We start from the raw sequence: 18816 nt of genomic DNA, 5'->3' as shown, positions 1-18816 counted from the left end.
GCTTCAGCAGATGACATGGGCAGTGTCTCCCAAATAACTGAAGAGGCGATTCAAAAGTCACCCACAGGTGACTGATCACCCTCATGATGAAATAGTGGTTATCTGGAGGGAGGATTCCTTCTAGAACTTTCACGTGTAGTTTTAATCATATATATTAACACAACTTTTATTTTTCTCAAGTGCCTGTTTTATGAACTCTTGACCTTGGTGACTCTGATTTTGCCACTGTAGGTAAGTATTTTGATCAGCTAGCAACCCCATGGGTGGTGAGGGGTGACCATAGAAAGGTTGGCGAAATGTATCCATCTGACTGCACTGTGACTGCTACTTGTGCACCTTGAGGACCAGGAATGACCAGGAATGACCAGACCTGTGACACTTGGCAGAATTCGGATGGCTTCCCCCAAACAATGGGACCTTTGCTAATGGCGCACCCTTCCACTTAATTGCTCCCATCTGGCAGGCATTTGAAATTTCTTCTGAAATGCCCCCATCTTGGATAATTTGGGGGTCTTATGGGGCTCCCCTGGTGGCGCAGAGGTTAAAGCATCTGCCTGCAATGTGGGAGACCTGGGTTCGATCCCTGGGTCAGGAAGATCCCCTGGAGAAGGAAATGGCAACCCACTCCAGTATTCTTGCCTGGAGAATCCCATGGACGGAGGAGCTTGGTGGGCTACAGTCCACGGGTTGCAAAGAGTCGGACACGACTGAGCGACTTCACTTTCACTGGCTATGAAGTAAATTCTAGTGATTTAAGGTAACACAACAGTACCTCAGCAATGTTTTTTTTTTGTTGTTTTGTTTTAATTGCAGGCTAATTACAGTATTGCAGTGGTTTTTGCCATACATTCACATGAATCAGCCATGGGTGTACATGTGTCCCCATCCTGAACCCCCCTGGTTTTTATCCCATTTGCATGGTCATCCATGTCCTCTGAAATTCTAATTGATACTACTAATGAATCCTTCCGGCCTTCCTTAAATTACCTTCTAAGGAGAGCCTAGATGAGAGCAGCTCTCACTCATACACTGTTAGTTTATGCACAGCCGAGAATTCAGCATGAGAGACTGAATGAGGGACAGGTCCCAGCCCTCCGACAGCTTCCCATCTTAGGGAAATAGGGAGGACACAGCACATCTTCCATACCCGGTCGAGTCCCCACAGCCTTCTCTCCAGGCTGATCTCTTCCAGCTCTCACAGGTGTTTCCACACACATCTTCTGAATTCAATGTGTTTCAAAGACTGGCTGGACACAGTCATTCTCAATCTGCACTGGGCACCATGCACCCAAGCACGTGTAATTTCAGCTCTGCTCTCAGGTTACACTGGACAGAAGTGCACTGCTCACCAGCCCTTGGACTTTACATTCTTCAACTGCCAGACAGAGACAGCACGGAAATAATTAGGAATAATCAGTCTCTCAAACAGATGCTGTAGATGTTCCTAATGGCCACCTTATAGTTGTACAACTTTTTCTTCAGGCTCAAATTCTCCATTTATCCTTAACTTTGAACTTCATTCCAAGAAGACAAATCTGATTCCTTGTCTCTCAAGCCTCTTATCTTTAGGGGAGACCACAGACAAGGGACTTCGGTTTCTCTGCACCCAGCACAGGCTCTGGCCACCCCGAACTCCTCCGCACACAGCAGCTGGGCCACAACTTCCAGAGGGAGGGAACATGCTAGGCTTTGGGTCAAGAACATTCTGCCCATGAGCCTTGACAGGTTCATTCTAGGGACCAATCCCACTCGCAGCCCCCATAAAAGAAAGATGCAGTCTGGACATACATCTTCTACTCCACATCTTGCCTGAGTTGGATCCATCAGAGATTTGAGAGCAGTTGCTTTTTTTAAGGAGGGGGCCAGAAGGGTGTAATAAAATGTGCTGTGTACGTAAATTAAGTAATAAGCATACCTTGATCAGGAAAGAAAAGGAAGGAAGGAAGGAAAGGAGGGAGGGCTTAGCAACTACTGTATCAGAATTACCACTCACATGGCTCCACTTCTAAAACTTCATCTGGTCCCAGTCGTTAGCACTGGGGTCTGAGATGAGAGGCAGGTAAGCTGATAACTATGGCAAAGAAAGGGATGGATGAGGTCCACAACTGTCCAACCACACTGAAGAGTAGCTGGAAAGTTCCTTAATTACTATAACTGTTGCTTCTCATGGAAATCTGAGTCTAACTACTACTTTCCTATTGCTGACATTTCCATAACTCTAATACCAATGAACGTTACAGCAGAGCCTTTAAGAGCTCGGGCCAGCCTGCCTGCTACATCCATAGGCCACTGTGCCACTCACCAGCTGTGTGGCTTAGGGCAAGTGACTTGACCTCTCTGCAGAGCTCCCGGTCTTCACAATGAGGATAATAATGTATGATGAGAGGTTAATAAGGATGAAATGGATCAATATCTGTGAAGCACTTATACTGTGGTACACAGACAGCACTGTTAATGGTTTTTATAGACATATCAGAACACTATTCTGGTTAACTAGAATAGAAGGTTTACATTTGAGATGTTTAAGGTCTGATGCACAGCCATGATGAAGGGACTGGGCTGGTATTTGGGAGGAAAGCAGCCTGGTACTTGGCTACATGTCCACTGTCTACTTCAGTCTTCTTAAGAACCTCACTGTCCACCTGCCCCAGGTGGTCCAGTTTCGTGGCCAGGACCGGTCCTGGCTTGCTGAGGTTGGCTCTGAAAATCATTCTAATCTGGAATGCACATCTCTGGAGCCTCACATGGCAGGCAAGTCTGGTCTTGACTTGCTGGAATAGCTGGAGCCCAGGAGATGCTTGGAAAACACATTCTGGAGGCACAGAGCCAGCTCCGCCGACGTGCTGGGAACCTCGATTAACGAGGAAACCTCCTACATTTCAACAGTTCTCCAAGGAAGAAAAGCTGGTCCAGCTGCGGGAGGAACAGCTCGGGTCTTGAGAGGGCTGTGTGATGTGTGATCCTGCATTTCAAATCAGGCAGAACAATGGGACCCAGCCTCTCAGGAGGTTTGCGTTGTAAGTGTGCGTGTGGGGGGAGGGGGCGGGGTGGGGTGGGGGAGGGAGGTGTGTGTACCGCAAGCGCAATGGGTGGGAAAGGCCCAGAGCAGCTCATTTGTGCGCAGGAGACAATTGAGAGGATTAGAAAAAGATGGCATCTGCATTATAATTAATATTTATTTTACTCTCTCCCTGCCTGTAAGAAAAGCTTCCCAGTTCCCACAGAATTTTAAATTGTGCAAGGTCATGGAAAGACCATGTCCCCGGGCTGGGAGCTGTGTGTGGAAAGGAGAAGATTGTGAGGCGCCATCATGGGGCCACCGACAGCTCAACTGGTAAAGAATCCGTCGGCAATGCAGGAGATTCCGGTTCAATTCCTGAGTCAGGAAGATCCCCTGGAGAAGGGCATGGCAACGCACTCCAGTATTCTTGCCTGGAGAATCCCCACGGAGAGAGGCTCCTGGTCGGCTACAGTCCATGGGATCGCAAAGGTTCGGACACGACTGAGTGACTAAGCACAGCACAGGCTGGTGGCGGGCAGTGACAGCCTGGGGCCCACCCTCCCGAGGGCACAGTATCCTAGAAGCCAACACAGGGAATGGTGCAACACATCCTTGAGCACTGAAGACAGAGCACTGAATTCTCATCCCTGCCCCTCCGGCTCCTTAGTCTGGGGGAAATTACACCACCTGTTGATCCTTTGATTTTCCTCTGCTACATAAGGGCTCCCTATGGGATAGGGAGGAGGAAGGAGAGGATAGGATATCAGGATTGGCCCTTGAGGGTAAAACTTGAGAAGAGGGAGAGTGCTTTGGGCATTTGAGCTAAGAGTACCTGGGCTTTATCAGATAGAGGTTCTGGTTGGGGTGGAGAGGGCTGAAGCAGGCAGAGACATCTGGTCACAACATCGCTTTTCTCCTCTCCAAGAGAGCTCTATCTTTTCTCTAAGTATGTGGTTCAGACCCACTTCCCTGGCCATTGCTGGCTGACCCAAGCTGGCCCAATCAGAGTTCTTCCTGGGATCTTTCTAAGTGAATTGAGTAAAAAACACCCTGCTGCTGCTGAGTCACTTCAGTTGTGTCTGACTCTGTGCGACCCCATAGACAGCAGCCCACCAGGATGCCCCGTCCCTGGGATTCTCCAGGCAAGAACACTGGAGTGGGTTGCCATTTCCTTCTCCAATGCATGAAACTGAAAAGTGAAAGTGAAGTCGCTCAGTCATGTCCGGCCCTCACCGACCCCATGGACTGCAGCCTTCCAGGCTCCTCCATCCATGGGATTTTCCAGGCAAGAGTACTGGAGTGGGGTGCCATTGCCTGCTCTGAAAATATCATGAGACTGGAAGTACGGAGGTTGCTTCATTTTTTGACCCATAGTGTGGATGAGACTGGGCTGGGAGAATGAAATCATTGTGGGAAGAGAAGAGGAGCAAGAAATGAAAGTGTCAAGTGGCATGCATGTCCCTAACCCCAGGGCATTGCATCAACTTGTAAACTCCCCTGTGACCTCAGTTAGTTTGCACTGGACTCCTGTCACTTGTGACCAGAGAAGTCCTGACCCAGGAAGGTGGGGATAGGACAGATCAGACAGAGGGGCACTGCAGGCTGAGGGCTTAGACCTCCACACTCCAGACAGTGAGGGTTGTTGACAATTGCTGCCTGGGATGGCAACAGGTACAAAGAAAGAGATGCTTTTAGACAGATCAATCTGGCTGCAGTGAGCAGAAGGGAGTGGAAGGGGCTGGGGTTAGTGGCACAAGGCCAGTTCAGTCTTTTGAAAGGTGCTGATGATGCCCAAATCCCCATTTCCAGCCTTTAGAGCTGGTGCCGTGGTAGGATATTTACCAGAATCCACTTCAGAGCTCAGATGTCGATATGGATAAATGGAACTCATCTTCTCTGGAAAGCCTGCTCTTCTCCCCCTTCCCCAGACACTGGCACCTCCTCTGCCCTCATTACTCACACAAGAACCCTCAGAACTGGCTTCCACTGATCAAGTAATTCCTGATTTTCCCTCTCACTAAAGTCCATTCTAATCCCCATGAAAGTTACCCTGTCCTGTTCTCCCTAAACCTTTACAATCGCCTCCTGACAATTTCCCTACCTCCGTGCTCCAGTGGTACAACCGCCGCCTACAAAGTCACAGACTTCTATAATTCCTGCTCAGGGACTTTAGTCAAGGGGTGCCCCACTAGGGCTGACATGAGTCACAGTCTCTCCCAACCCCTCTTCCCCGCAAACAAATGGGCTTCTTACATCTGGTCTGCACTCTCCCAGGGCTCAGACCTGGTCCATAAGGGACACAGACATGCATCCTGCCCTCTCCTCCCAGATTCCTGAGCTTTGAACACATTACATTTCTCACAGCCCCATGAGCTACAGCACCACCCTGGCCGTATACTGATACCTCATATTGGGAGCCAGGTCTGAATTCGATAGAAGGCCCAGGTCATGAGAAGGTGTGGATACATAAGTGGAGACATCTTTGTGGGTCGCCAGAAATAAGCGGCAGAGGCTTCACTGATGGGGAGAATGCACAAGGGCACTGCTATTATGCAGTGGAATCCATGAAAGTGTTAGTAGCTCGGTTGTGTCCAGCTCTTTGCGACCTCATGGACTATAGCCTGCCGGGCTCCTATGTCTATGGAATTCTCCAGACAAGAATACTGGAGTGGGTTGCCATTCCCTTCTCCAGGAGATCTTCCCGACCCAGGGATCAAACCCAGGTCTCCTGCAACACTGGCAGATTCTTTACCACTGAGCCATCAAGGAAACCCTTAAGTCAGCAGATTTGGGGCATTAAAGTTTTTTGGACTATATTTAAAGGGTCCACATGTTCCAAAAGGTCACAGTATTCTACAAATAAAATCCAAAGGCCAGAGATGCCCTTCTCCATCTGGCCATGAGCTCCCTTTCTGAGGTGCACTGATCAGGGGCCCTGGTCACTGGGACTTTCCCCAACTTCCCAGACACACAGTCTCGTACATCCCTCCTCCATACTCTCATCCTGTGGTCCAGAAACAGCAACCCCTCTGTAAGTGCCACTGTGCAGCCTGGTTGGAGCCCAGGCTGGCAAATGCGGAGAGGCTAGAGGAGAGACGGACAAGGAGGCAGGGCCTTAAAGGCCACAATGAATTAGTCTAATTACATCAAAGGGGGCAGGGGATCCACTGTCACATACTGCACAGGGGGGCCAAGGCTGTCTGCCAGGCATGAGCTCCTGGGGGCCAGAGGCCAGGGCTCACTCGTCTGTGGCTCCCAGAGCCTAGCCTGTGACTGGCACACAGTGTGTGTCCAGTAGCCACTTATTGACTGGAACCCTGCTTGCCTTCTTGCCCTCCATGTGGCAGCTTCCTTGTCACTGGGTGGGGAGAAAAAGAAAGAGTCTGAAGGCTGGTCAAGAACAGGTGATGAAAAACAGGCATAGGTCAATGGAATACAATAGAGAGCCCAGAAATGAACCCACACTTTTACGGGCAATTCATCAACGACAACGGGGGCAAGAATATACAGTGGGGGAAAGTCAACCTCTTTAACAAACGGTGTTGGGAAAACTGCAGTTAAGTGTAAAAGAAGCAAATGAGACTCCTTTCTCACATCACATACAAAAATAAACTCAAGATGGATTAAGGACTTAAATGTGAGACCTGAAACTACAAAAGCTTCTAGAAGAAAACATAGTGCACTCATTGACATCAGTCTTCATAATTTTTTCCTCCTCAGGCAAGGCAAACAAAAGCAAAACCAATGGGACTGCATCAAACTAGAAATCTTCTGCACAATGATGGAAATTATTAACAAAATGAAAAGGTCTCCTGCTAAATAGATATTTGAAAACAATATATCTGATAAGGGGTTAATATTTTAAATATACAGAGAATTCATACAACTCAAGAGCAAAAAACCAAACAACCTGACTTTTTAAAATGGGTAGAGGATCTAGATAAATATTTTTCCAAATAAGACCTAATAGATGGCCAACAGGCACGTGAAAAGATGCTTACCATCACAAATCATCAGGGAAATGTAAGCCAAAACCACAATGAGACATCACCTCACACCAATCAGAATGGCTATTATCAAAATGACAACAGATAATACAAGTTGGAGAAAAGGGATTCCTGGTGCACTATTGGTGGAATGTAAATGGGTATAGAAGCTGTGGAAAACAGTACAGAGATTCCTCAAAAAATTTAAAACAGAACTACCATAAGATTCAGCAATTCCACTCCTGGATATTTATCTGAAGACAACAAAAACACTGACCAGAAAAAAACTATGCACCGCTGTGTTCACTGCAGTGTTACTTACCATAGCCAAGATACGGAAGCAATCTAAGTGCCCATCAATAGACGAGTCGATAAAGAAGACTTGGCATATATACACAATGGAATATAACTCGGCCATAAAAAAAAAGAAACCTTGCCATTTGTGACAACGTGAATGGACCCAGAGGGTATCATGCTAAGTGAAATAAGTCAGGAAAAGACAAATACCATAGAATTTCAGTTATATGTGGAATCTAAAAAACAAAACAAGGGACAAACATAACAAAACAGAAACAGACTCATAGATACAGAGAACAAACAGAAGGGAGTGGGGTTGGGGGAGGAGATAAATAGGTGAGGAAGATTAAGAAGTACAAACTTCCAGTTGCAAAATAAATGAGTCAGGGGATGAAGTGTACAGTGGGGGGAATACCATCAAGAATTATGCAATGTATTTGTGTGCTGACAGATGGTAACTAAACTTATCATGGTAATCATGTGAATGTACGGAAATATCAAATCATTACGTTATATAACCGGAATTAACATAGTGTTATATACATCAACAGTACTTCAAAAACAAACAAACTCATAGAAAAAAAAGATCAAATTTGTAGTTACTAGAGGCCAGGGTCGGGGGAGGGAGAATTGGATGAAGGCAATCAAAAAGTTCAAGATAAATAAGTTCCAGGGATATATGTACAACATGATAAATTAATACTGGTTCAATATTATTGCCTGGGAAATCCCACGGAGAGAGGAGCCTGGCGGGCTGTCCATGGGGTTGCAAAGAGTTGGACACGACTGAGTGACTGAACACATACGCATGTATGTTATAAATGTTAACACGTATGTTAAGAGAGTAAATCCTGAGTTCTCATCACAAGGAAAACAAATACATTTTTTCTATTTTTTATCTATACAAGATGATAGATGTTCACTAAACTTACTGTGATAATCATTTCATGATGTATGTAAGTCAAATCATTATGCTGTACACTTTATATAGTTCTGTATGTCAATTATATCTCAATAAAACTAGAAGAAAAAAAAAGAACAGATGATCTTGGCTACCTTTCTAGACTTCTCTTTACTTGCGTCTGTCTACATCTGGGGATATTAGTACCCACTTCACTGGGCTACCTGACCTCATGTACCTGGCATTTAAAAAAAAACCAAGGACCTGGCAGTGTGCCTAGCACATAGTATATACTCATATGGAACAATGTAGAATTTGAAGCCCCTTTAAAGATGCCTCTTAGCTACAAAAATAGAGTTGCTTCACTCACTAAAGAATTTTTTTTTTAAAGAATTATACAATCCATCAGAAGGTTTTAGAGATATCTGGTCTTTGAGAATTTAGCGCTAATGGAGTAAAAAAGCTAGCAGTTGAAACTACCAATTTCTACTCAGGTGTAGGTGTGTTTATTCTGTTCATTTCAGTTCTAAGTTAATAGTTGCTGGGTTTTTGAGTGCCACTAAATGCTTCCATCTGTGCAGAGTGACGCTGATCACCTGTAAGAAGGCACCGTCCCTTGGTGACATGTGTCTCCGTATGAACACACACATGCAGTTACTCCAGCCAGTCACACGTCCATAGCACACAGGACAGGGAAGCAGCCTGAGAGTGCAGGGAAGTTGTGTGTTTTGTGCAAGGGCTGAGGGGTCCTGGTACAGAGATGACGTGTCCTGTGGGGCCCAGGCGGCTTAGTCATCAACATGTTTTTTTGTTGAATTTTTAAGATTGGGATGATTTTCTAGTCATTCGTTCTATGATCAAGGTTGGGAACTGACTTAAGATAAAAAGGGAGGATGGACAGGAATGTGCACAAGAAAAGAGGAGCGAGGGAGTGAAGAGGGAGGGAGAGAGTTTCTGGGCTATTCTATCCTAGTTTAGAGCATCAGGCCACAACAGCCAGAAAGCTATCAGGCTCCCAAACAAAAGTCCCTTTCTTCTGCACAGGGATGATTTTCTCAGCTGAGGGAGAGATCCACAACAGTCCAGGCTGCTCGTCAGGTTCAACCAAACAACTCCACAGGTCACGTTTCTCCAGAAGTCTCATCCAGAAATTACGATCACAAACAAAAGTATCAGTCTCACTGCAAGTAAAACTGGTCTCATTTCTGAGCAAAGACCATGTCCTCCGATGAGCTGGTGGGAAACCCTCTGGGTCTGCCGTGCACTGTCCGTAAGTTGGCTGGAGCCAGGGCAACACAGGCGTCCAGGTAAACAGACCCTCACCTGAAATGCGCTGAACTCCTGCACGTGATGATGTGACGGCTTCACCATGCGGATCCCTAACAAACGTTAGACACACGAAGAGGTGGCGCTCCCCCACCTTGGAAAAACGACACTGTCGATCAGCTTTACTGGAGGATTCTGAAGCCTCACCAAGGATTGTCTTATAAAGTAAATCCACCTAAAAATAAGATACTTTGGAGATTTCAGCACCTTTGAACCACTGCTTTGGGCTGAATTTTAAGCAGTGGGCCAGTTTATAACCACATTCCAAAGTATATCAAGGGCTTTCAGAGATCCAACTGGTATTTTTACCATTGAAAACCAGCATAAATTGATCATGAAGGCACGGAATGAATAAATCCCAATTACTTCTGCACTCTTAACCTTAACCACAGCCTGAAAAACAAAAACCCACTTCTCCACCAGTTTCAGGCACAACAATTTTTAGTACAAACACTCAGCTGTTTCAATCCGAGGTAGAATGGAAAGGAACTGGATGGTGTTTGTGGCAATCCTAAGACCTTGAAATGAAACAATTCATATACTGGTTTCTGGGTCACCTTTGATTGACACTTGCTGGCTTTCATGGCTTGCCCAGAAATATTTTATTAGAATCCAAAGATAAGTGAAGAAAAGCTTGAATTACTAATCCAACTTTTCCCACTGGGGTGCTAGGTTAGACAAATACAGTTTCTTACTCTAATAACTGACTAAAACCAAAGTCTCTACTTAAGAGAACACTTAATTTTGCAACTAAAAGTCCAAAGAGAAGAAATGCTAAATTCAAATTTTAAGTCTCCTGTTTGGTAGGTAAAGCAAAGAGTGGCATGGGCAGTTGGGCGTTTCGGCCTGGCCCAGCGCAGTGGTGGGCACACGGTGGTGGCCTGGCCAGTGGCTCAGGGACGTGTGCAACACAGGAGCATATCTAAGAAGGGGCCCTTCACGCACAGCCATCGAAAATTTGTACGCAACCATTGCCCGGCAGATGGCAATAGAGTGTCTCGGGGAAGCGGCGCCTTATTCTAATTCACACAAAAGTACACTACAAGCTAGGAGAGAAAGGCCCCGGGCTGTCCCAGGGGCCTCTCCGCCTGTTTGGTGTTGGGCTCTTGACAAATGGGGGTCTCTGGTCTCATTTGGGCCCCTTGCCTCTGAGCCCACTCTTCTCAATCCTGAGATTAAAGCTCAGTGAAGCAGTCTTTGGGGGCAGCTTCCTAACCCACACATATTCATCCTATTGGCCAGAGTTCTGCAGAAACAATCAGGGAGTCTTAAGAACTTGATAGTCACTGGAACACTGTGCCTTCAGTTAAACTCAAGGACTTCCCGAGTGTCCACTGTGCTCCTCCCAGGCTAGATTGGAGGGGAGACGCAGATGTGAGTAAGAAATACCCCATGGCCTGACCTGGGCTTACAGCCCCTCTGAGGAGACGAGACATCTGAAGGGAATGTACAGCAACAAATCACATGATGTTCTGCTGAAGTTCTCAGTGTTCTCTGTCTTATTAGAGGTCAGCGAGGGCCCCTGGATCCTTCTGAGAAAGGGATCAGTGGCAAAGAGATTTCTGAAACACTTCACTTAATTTGATGCTAATGTTCAAGTTCCTGGGCAATACAAATTTCTATTTTCTAAAACCTAGAAAGAATCTAATCTTCAGCAAAGAGTCTACAGATGGGTTTTGATGCTGTTTTCCCATTTTATAATTAAACCTGAGTAATTTATCACACTTTACATCGGATCCTCCAGTGCCATTAAAAACGGATTTGCAATTTGCTGTTAAATTAAGATGCCTTTATTTTTTATCACTCTGGGTGATTTTCCTTTTCACAGACAAAGGATGAGACAGGGGTCATCAGATTCTTAACACAGAAAGGAAAATGCCAACAACACCCTCCCATCCCGCAGCCCAAGTCCAGGAGATTTCATTTTATTCATTATCAAACCTTATCAAAAGAGGCTCAGAAACCATGAATAAGAAACGTGAAGAGGGTATCTGTGGACCTCTGGGCTTATCAAGGTTCTGAGAAATTAAATATCATGTATGAAATGAGTTGCCAGTCCAGGTTCGATGCACGATACTGGATGCTTGGGGCTGGTGCACTGGGACGACCCAGAGGGATGGAATGGGGAGGGAGGAGGGAGGAGGGTTCAGGATGGGGAACACATGTAAACCTGTGGCGGATTCATTTTGATATTTGGCAAATCTAATACAGTTATGTAAAGTTTAAAAATAAAATAAAATTAAAAAAAAAAAAATAAAATTCTGCTTTCCATGTGTGTAAATGAAAAAGATTGCTTTCATTTTAATTTGTGCAGGCTGGAGCCTTAAAGCAGCGTACCCACTAAGCAGGCAGCAGTAACTTAATCCTCCATTCCAAACTAATTACACTAGAATCATTCTGATTGGTACCCACGGCTCCCTTTGATGTTAAACTCCTGTTGCCTTTTATCCCCAATCATTCTCTGGGCAAGGTTCTCCCCCCACACCTTCCCATCCTGCTAGATCATGAAGCTATTGCTTTTGAAGTTCAATTTCATTTTGATGAAACACCAAGGGATTGAAAATTATTTCTCACTGAAGGAGACTGATTTCGGTCTGGAAACGGCAGGAGGAATTCTAAGTGTGACAGAATGCAGCACATCCAACAAGAAAATGGCTCTTCCTTCCTTCAAAAGGTTACTCACACGTGAAAGGACTCGCCCCATGCACTCACTACACTGTAAGAGCTCCACACCACCCCCCACAACCCAGCCCAGTGGGTTTGCCCATCACGTTTCTCACCCTTTTGACAAAACATTATTTACTCAGGGGCTCACTTAGTGCTCAGCTCCAAGGGGGTCTCACCTTTCTCTGGTAATAGATACACTGAAACACGATGAGATTGTCAACAGGCCATTTGTTAACATCCAGCCCTGCTGAAAGCTGCGGCGGGTACCCTCCCCTCTAGATCAAATTTAGATGATGATTTCCTGGAGCAGACATCCAAGTAACCCCCGTGCGGCAGCCCTGTATTCTGGTTCCTCCTGGTGAGAAGTCGGATGTGCCCACACTTACAATGAAGGCTGGAGGTCCCTGGTTGCACTTAATCATTTATTGGGTCAGTGATATGAAGGGCTTCAAATAAAAGCCGAGTACCAGTTCCACTGATGAAAACCTCCTGTAAACTGCTTTGCTCCCTTTAACCATGTCCTCAAGTGACTTCTGATAATAACCCCCTCTCTCACAGGGTTGGCACACAGGCTAACCAAGACAATGCAAGTGAAATATTAATCGCTCAGTCTGGCAGTGAGATTCCATTCAGTAAGAGTAGTGCTTTGTTAACATCTATGGAGAATGAAAAACAGACTTCCCTGGCTAAGGCAGACCCAGGATAAGGGTTTGGAGACCAAATGACCAGAGGTCAGGATGCAGAGAGAGCCAAACCAGAAAGCTTACCACTGGTAATTCAAGCTTGTTAATTTAACATCTTAATTCAAATTATGAGTGACTTGGAACACAGCCGTACACCAAATGGATGCCCTATTTGCTCTTAAATAAGAATATCAGAAAATAAAAATCAATTCAAATACAATCCTTTACAAAAAATAAACAAACCCCAAACCCAAATTCTATCCTTTCCTTACTTCACCTCAAATGAATGAGGCATTACTGAATAAACAAAATGCATTGTGATTGAAAGACTCTGGGAGATGTAACTGGCAGAAAAGTGAGATATGCCAAACACGTGGAGAAAAATTCAAAGATTCAGAAAGCCTTTCAGTGTGGGGTGTGGAATAAATGACTTTCCAAATTCTCTCTTTCCAAAATAGCACATGACTAACAACTGTCTCAGAAAGTGCATTATATATCAGAGCTAAGTATATAGTAGGTTTTCAGTAGAACTCAATGATTCATCACAAAATGGGTTTTGGCCAAGCATCAACATTATGGTTATGGTTTCCAATATACAAGTCACATGTATGCCACTTTAAAGGTATATATTTCTCTCAGAGGAATTCAAAGGTCTTGACACCCACATAACTCATCTAACAAGTTTTTGTTTTTTTGTTTTTTTGTTTTTTAATACAAACACCATGTTAGATGTCATGGGCAGGATCAGGGAAACAGCAGCTGGACTTAGAGGGACAAGACACCCGATACAATACAACTCATGTCTCATGAATCATACAATGTCCTTGAAGTTAAAGAGGTAGCAAGAATAATTATATCTTACAAAAGAAAACATGACCAAGGCCGTGAATTTTCGTGACTCGCTTAGACTTTTGCAGTAAAGGATTGCCTGAAAACTAGAATCCAAGTCTCCCAAAATATACGAAGAACTAAACAGGTTTAGTCTGTACAGAAAGGACGTGGGGAACATGAGGTACTGACATATACAAAGGTTTGAGGTGTTCTCATCCTAAGATGACAGGTCACATATTCTTGGTGCAACTCCATAGAGAAATGAATCCAGACTCCCTCCTGTCTTATTTCTAGGTGTCTATTCATACCAACTAATTTGGCCTCAAATAGACATGCTCGAGGGGGAAAAGCACGCATCTGAAGGGTTTACACCATTTAACTGAAGAATAATAATAGCTGGATATTGCAGGGCACAGATTCTGACTCAATACAAGGAACAGCTTTCTAGTAATTAGAGTTTTCAAATGTGGGCATGTATTTCCTTGAGGGTACAGTATACCTCCCGTCTCAGGAAATGTCAAATAGAAGGCTAGTGAAATGACCTCCTATGAAGATTCAGGGCCAGATGACCAGTTAGGAAGTTATTGCAGAATTCCAAGCAGTAACAGGTAATGAGGGACTTTCCTGGTGGTCCAGTGGTTAAGAATCAACCTTCCAATGCAGGGGAAGGAGGTTTGATCCCTTGTTGGGGAACTAAGATCCCACATCACGTCGGGGCAGATAAGCCCACGTGCCACAAACTATAGAGCCCATGTGCTCTGGAACCCACACTCCACAACGAAAGAGCCCTCGGGCTGCAACTAAGACCTGTAAATTTTCAAAATAAAATGGTAAATAAGTATTTTTTAAAAACAGACAATGAGACCTGGACTAGTAAAGTACTGGTGGCAGAGAAAGGAGGAAGGGGCATATGAGACAAGAGCTTAGGAGTAAGTCATGAAGACTTATAACTGATCAGACATGGAAGATGAAGAGGGAGAAGAGGCATGGGAGCTACTGGAAGATGACTGAGCCACCAACTTCCAGCGCAGAAGCTCGAGCGGGGAGCAAGTCTGCGAAGGAAGATGTACATCCGGAGCTGTCTGGATGGAGCGGCTCACCCCGTGCGGAGAAGGGCTTGAGAATCCTCAATGCAGAGGGGGTGTGCTGTCTCAAATGCCCCCCAAGATATGAGTTACAGAGGGAATATGAGAAGAGGGCTGGGGACGCTGGCTTTTAAGAGGCAGGCTAGGAAGAGAAGCTGAAGGACAGGTGTCTTAGTCCCTTTTAGCTCCTGTAGGAAAAATACCACAGACTGAATGGCATAAGCACAAAACATTTCTTTCTCACAGTTACTGGAGGCTGGAAAGTCTAAGATCAAGGCACTGGCAGACTCAGTGGTTGATGAGAGTGCGTCCTAGTTCATAAATGGCCATGTTCCTGCTGTGTCCTCACATGGTGGAGGTGGGGAGGGCAAGAGAGCTCCCTTGGGTCCCCTTTATTTATAAGGGCACTAATCCCAATCATCAAAGCACCACCCTCCTGACCTAATCACCTCCCAAAGGGGCCACCTGCTAATACCATCATGATCAGGGTTAGGGTTTCAACATGAATGGTGGGGGTGGTGGCAGACACAAACATTGAGTCCATAACCCCACAGTATGATGGGTCGGGAAGGATCTAGGACAAATAAGCAGAGTGCATTGTCCTAGAGGTTGAGAGCAGACTTCCAGGAAGGGATGGCCAACAGTGCCAAGTGCAGCAGAGAGTTCTAATAGCATCAGAACTGGACAGCAGCCACCGGACTTGGCAAGGACAGGCCGCTGGTCAGGTCAAGGGGTGAGTGGCCAATGGGAAGTGAGGCAGAGACTGTGTTAACCAGCTCTCTGGATGGAGGAAGCCAGGGACCAGGAAAGAAGACATTGAAATGGTGATTATTTTTAGAATAGGGAAGACTGGAGCTAAGAGGAAAGTGCTGGTAAAAAGGGACAGACTGAAGGTGCCTGAGGATTCTTTGGGAAAGGGGGTGGTCATGGGCACAGGTGGCAGGGCAGGCCTTGGTCTGAGAGAGGGACATTTCATCCTCGGAGGATGCAGGCAGGAAGCGAGGATCATGGATTCAGACACGGATAGAGCTGCAGCTTGTGGGGGCAGCAGTGGGGACGGAAAAGTATCCTGCTTGATGGTCTGAGCTGCTGCTGTGGAGTTAGAAACAGGATCTTATTATGTGTGTTAGAAACAGGCTTAAAGAGAAGCTGGAGGGAGGAAAATATGAGTGAGCTGAGCAAGGACAAGCAGAGCTGATGGGAGGCTTCAAGGACAACAGCATGAGTCAGGGGAGACTCTGGTTACGCTCCCTAAACTCATCCTGCACACGGGAGGCTGACACCCAAACCTTCACCCACTCCCCGCTGCCCTGTGCCATCTGTGTGCTGGCCTCTTCTCTGGCCTCATCTCCTTCCATTCCTTAGCTTCAGCCTGAAGTCCCATGTTGATGTTCTTTTTCTCCCCGGGGTGTCTTCCTCCTAACACTCCTTTAAGACTTGCCCAGTGTTACCACCTCCGGGAGGTTCCCTGACCCCAAATTGGGTTAATCCCTCTGCCCAGCATTTCACATTGTGCTGTGACTTCTCCCTGCCTCTGCATCACCATGTACCTTGGAGAGAGCTGCCTGTATGTCCATTTCCCTGGCCGGACACAGAATTGCTCCTTTAGGACGGAAACTTCCACTCTGTCTCTCCAGCACCCGCAGGCCCTCGAGACACATGCTGGGCATGGGGGTAGGGAGAGAAGATGAATTCCGAGTGGGAGGTTGGTTCAATGGTCCCTCAAATTCCAACTAGAATTAACTTTTTGGTTCTTTGTGTACATGTGCTTTTGTAAAAATGCACACATATTAGAGTGGACACTGGGCAGAGTTCTCCACACAAACTGAAAGACTGATCATAGCTCTTTCATAAGCTAGAAAAATAGGCCGTGACATTCTCATGGCCAGAGCCAGATCCCAACAGTAGCTCCGGGGCTGTGGACACGCCCTGAAAATCCAGATGTGGTCAGGGATGCTACAGGAGTGTCCACCCCAGGAGGCACTCCCCAGCTCTCCCCACCAGGACAGCCCAAGTCTCCTCTGTGGCCCCCAGGGATGTCCAAAATGTGCATCGGCTGGAAGGCCCCACACCTGTCTTTGAAGACATCTTTAAACCCAGCAACAGAGGCCTGAGCCCTCCGTGTACTGCCCGCTCGCACATGGTGCGTGATGACCTTTGTGGCCCAAGCGCCCCCACTCACCAGCATCCTCCCCAGAGTCAGGCACAGCCTCATCTATCTGCTGTCCTGGAGGTACCGACCCACTAACAAAATTTTCCCAGGATCCCAGTCTCATGTCTGCTTCCCACCCACGTCTCTCCAACAAAAACAAAGGTCTCAGCCAGGATCCAAGCTCCAGGGTCTGTGGTGCAGGGGGCTCTGGGACCCAGCCTCTGTCAGGCATGTCCTTCCCCTGGTACTGAAACCAGATTCCCGCAGCTTCCAGATGCCAAGGGAATACATTAAGGTTCTTTAAAAAAGCTGTGCTAGGCTTTTTTTTTTTTCCCCTTCCTTCCTTTGGAGGGCAGGCGAGATAAATGAGCAACTACCAACCACCAAGGGTTGAGCAGGGGCTGAGTCACTTAGACGTTTCCCCGGTGGTTTTTTCTACCTCGCGCAGCGTGTGCTGACGGTGCAACAGCCCCACGACAAAGGCAACTGAGGCTACCGTCAACACTGGGATGTAGCAGCAGCATGCACACTGTCACAACAGCAGACGGACCGAGAGATGGGCCACGGGGACGATGAGCAGGACCTTCCCCCCATCGTGCTCACTCTGACACAGAAAGGCAGCTCCCAATGAAAGCAAGCTCTGAGGACCCAACTCTCCAAGGATGGGCAGTTGAGAGACCTCAGGCTATAATGTATATTCATAGAGAGGCTCTCGATACTTTTTTCAGGGATAAGGGAAATGAGCTAAAACAAAGCAAAATGCAATACCATGATTTAAGCACTTCCCACTACACGGAACTTCGTGGCTACAAAGACAGTCACACCTCCGTATGGGAACATTTATACTTAAAATCCACTGCCTTCTAACAATAACTTCTTGTTGACTAGACCAGTGCCACTGGACTTAGTGACTGGTTAGCTGAGACTTACTGATTCATTTATCCTCTGATTCCCTACTCCAGTCTCCCTGTTGGTGTTCAGAAAGGTGAAATTAAAAGACACTTGATACTTGGAAGAAAAGCTATGACAAACCTAGACAGTGTGTTAAAAAGCAGAGACACTGCTTTGTCAACAAAGGTCTGGATAGTCAAAGCTATGGTTTTTCCAGCAGTCAAGTATGGATGTGAGAGTTAGACCATAAAGAAGGCTGAGCACCAAAGAACAGATGCTTTTGGATTGTGGTGCTGGAGAAGACTCTTAAAGAGTCCCTTGGACTGCAAGGAGATCAAACCAGTCAATCCTAAAGGAAATCAATCCTGGATATTCATTGGAAGGACTGATGCTGAAGCTGAAGTTCCAATACTCAGACCACCTGATGCGAAGAACTGACTTACTGGAAAAGACCCTGATGCTGGGAAAGATTGAGGCCAAGAGGAGAAGGAGGCAACAGAGGATGAGATGGTTGGAAGGCATCACTGACTCAATTGACATGAGTTTGAGCAAACTCCAGGAGATAGTGAAGGACAGGGACGCCTGGTGTGCTGCAGTCTCTGGGGTTGCAAAGAGTCAGACAGGACTGAGTGACTGAACAACAACGAATTCTGCACTTGCAAGGTTAACTCCTATCTCTGGTTCCCCTGAAGTTTCTTGCACAATCACACCTACCTTCCTCAGGAGCAGCCATTGATATGGTGGCAAGTTTCAGCTCCTGTTTCCCTGCCCACATGCAAGGAGAATCAGAGACACGAGGGGCCAGAAGAAATGGGGGCTTGTCCCCATGGCCAGTTCCAGAAGCGGGCTCTATTGTGCTTCCCCCAAGTCCTTCTGCAGTTCTCTATGGACAGAAAGGTGGCCCTGCCACTGCCCCAGGAGGGAGACCTAGTATGTGAAGACCAGTTCTGTGTCTCCCTGAAGTCTCTCCTGAAAAGCTGAGGTTCACACTATTCT

General features: G+C 46.4%; 1 protein-coding gene and 1 long non-coding RNA gene across 7 annotated transcripts in view; one reads left to right on the top strand and one right to left on the bottom strand.

Annotated features, from left to right (window-relative positions):
- BCAR3 (BCAR3 adaptor protein, NSP family member) overlaps positions 1-18816 on the bottom strand; it is a 152504-nt gene that overhangs the window by 31747 nt on the left and 101941 nt on the right. The window lies entirely within an intron of this gene.
- On the top strand, positions 105-3337 carry LOC123334056. The gene is made up of 3 exons (XR_006551806.1): positions 105-231; positions 2887-3017; positions 3203-3337. It is a non-coding gene; the product is annotated as an uncharacterized LOC123334056 (long non-coding RNA).

Source organism: Bubalus bubalis, chromosome 6, assembly GCF_019923935.1.
Source record: "Bubalus bubalis isolate 160015118507 breed Murrah chromosome 6, NDDB_SH_1, whole genome shotgun sequence".
Classification (NCBI taxonomy): Eukaryota; Metazoa; Chordata; class Mammalia; order Artiodactyla; family Bovidae; genus Bubalus; species Bubalus bubalis.
This window is presented reverse-complemented; position numbering and strand designations above follow the sequence as displayed.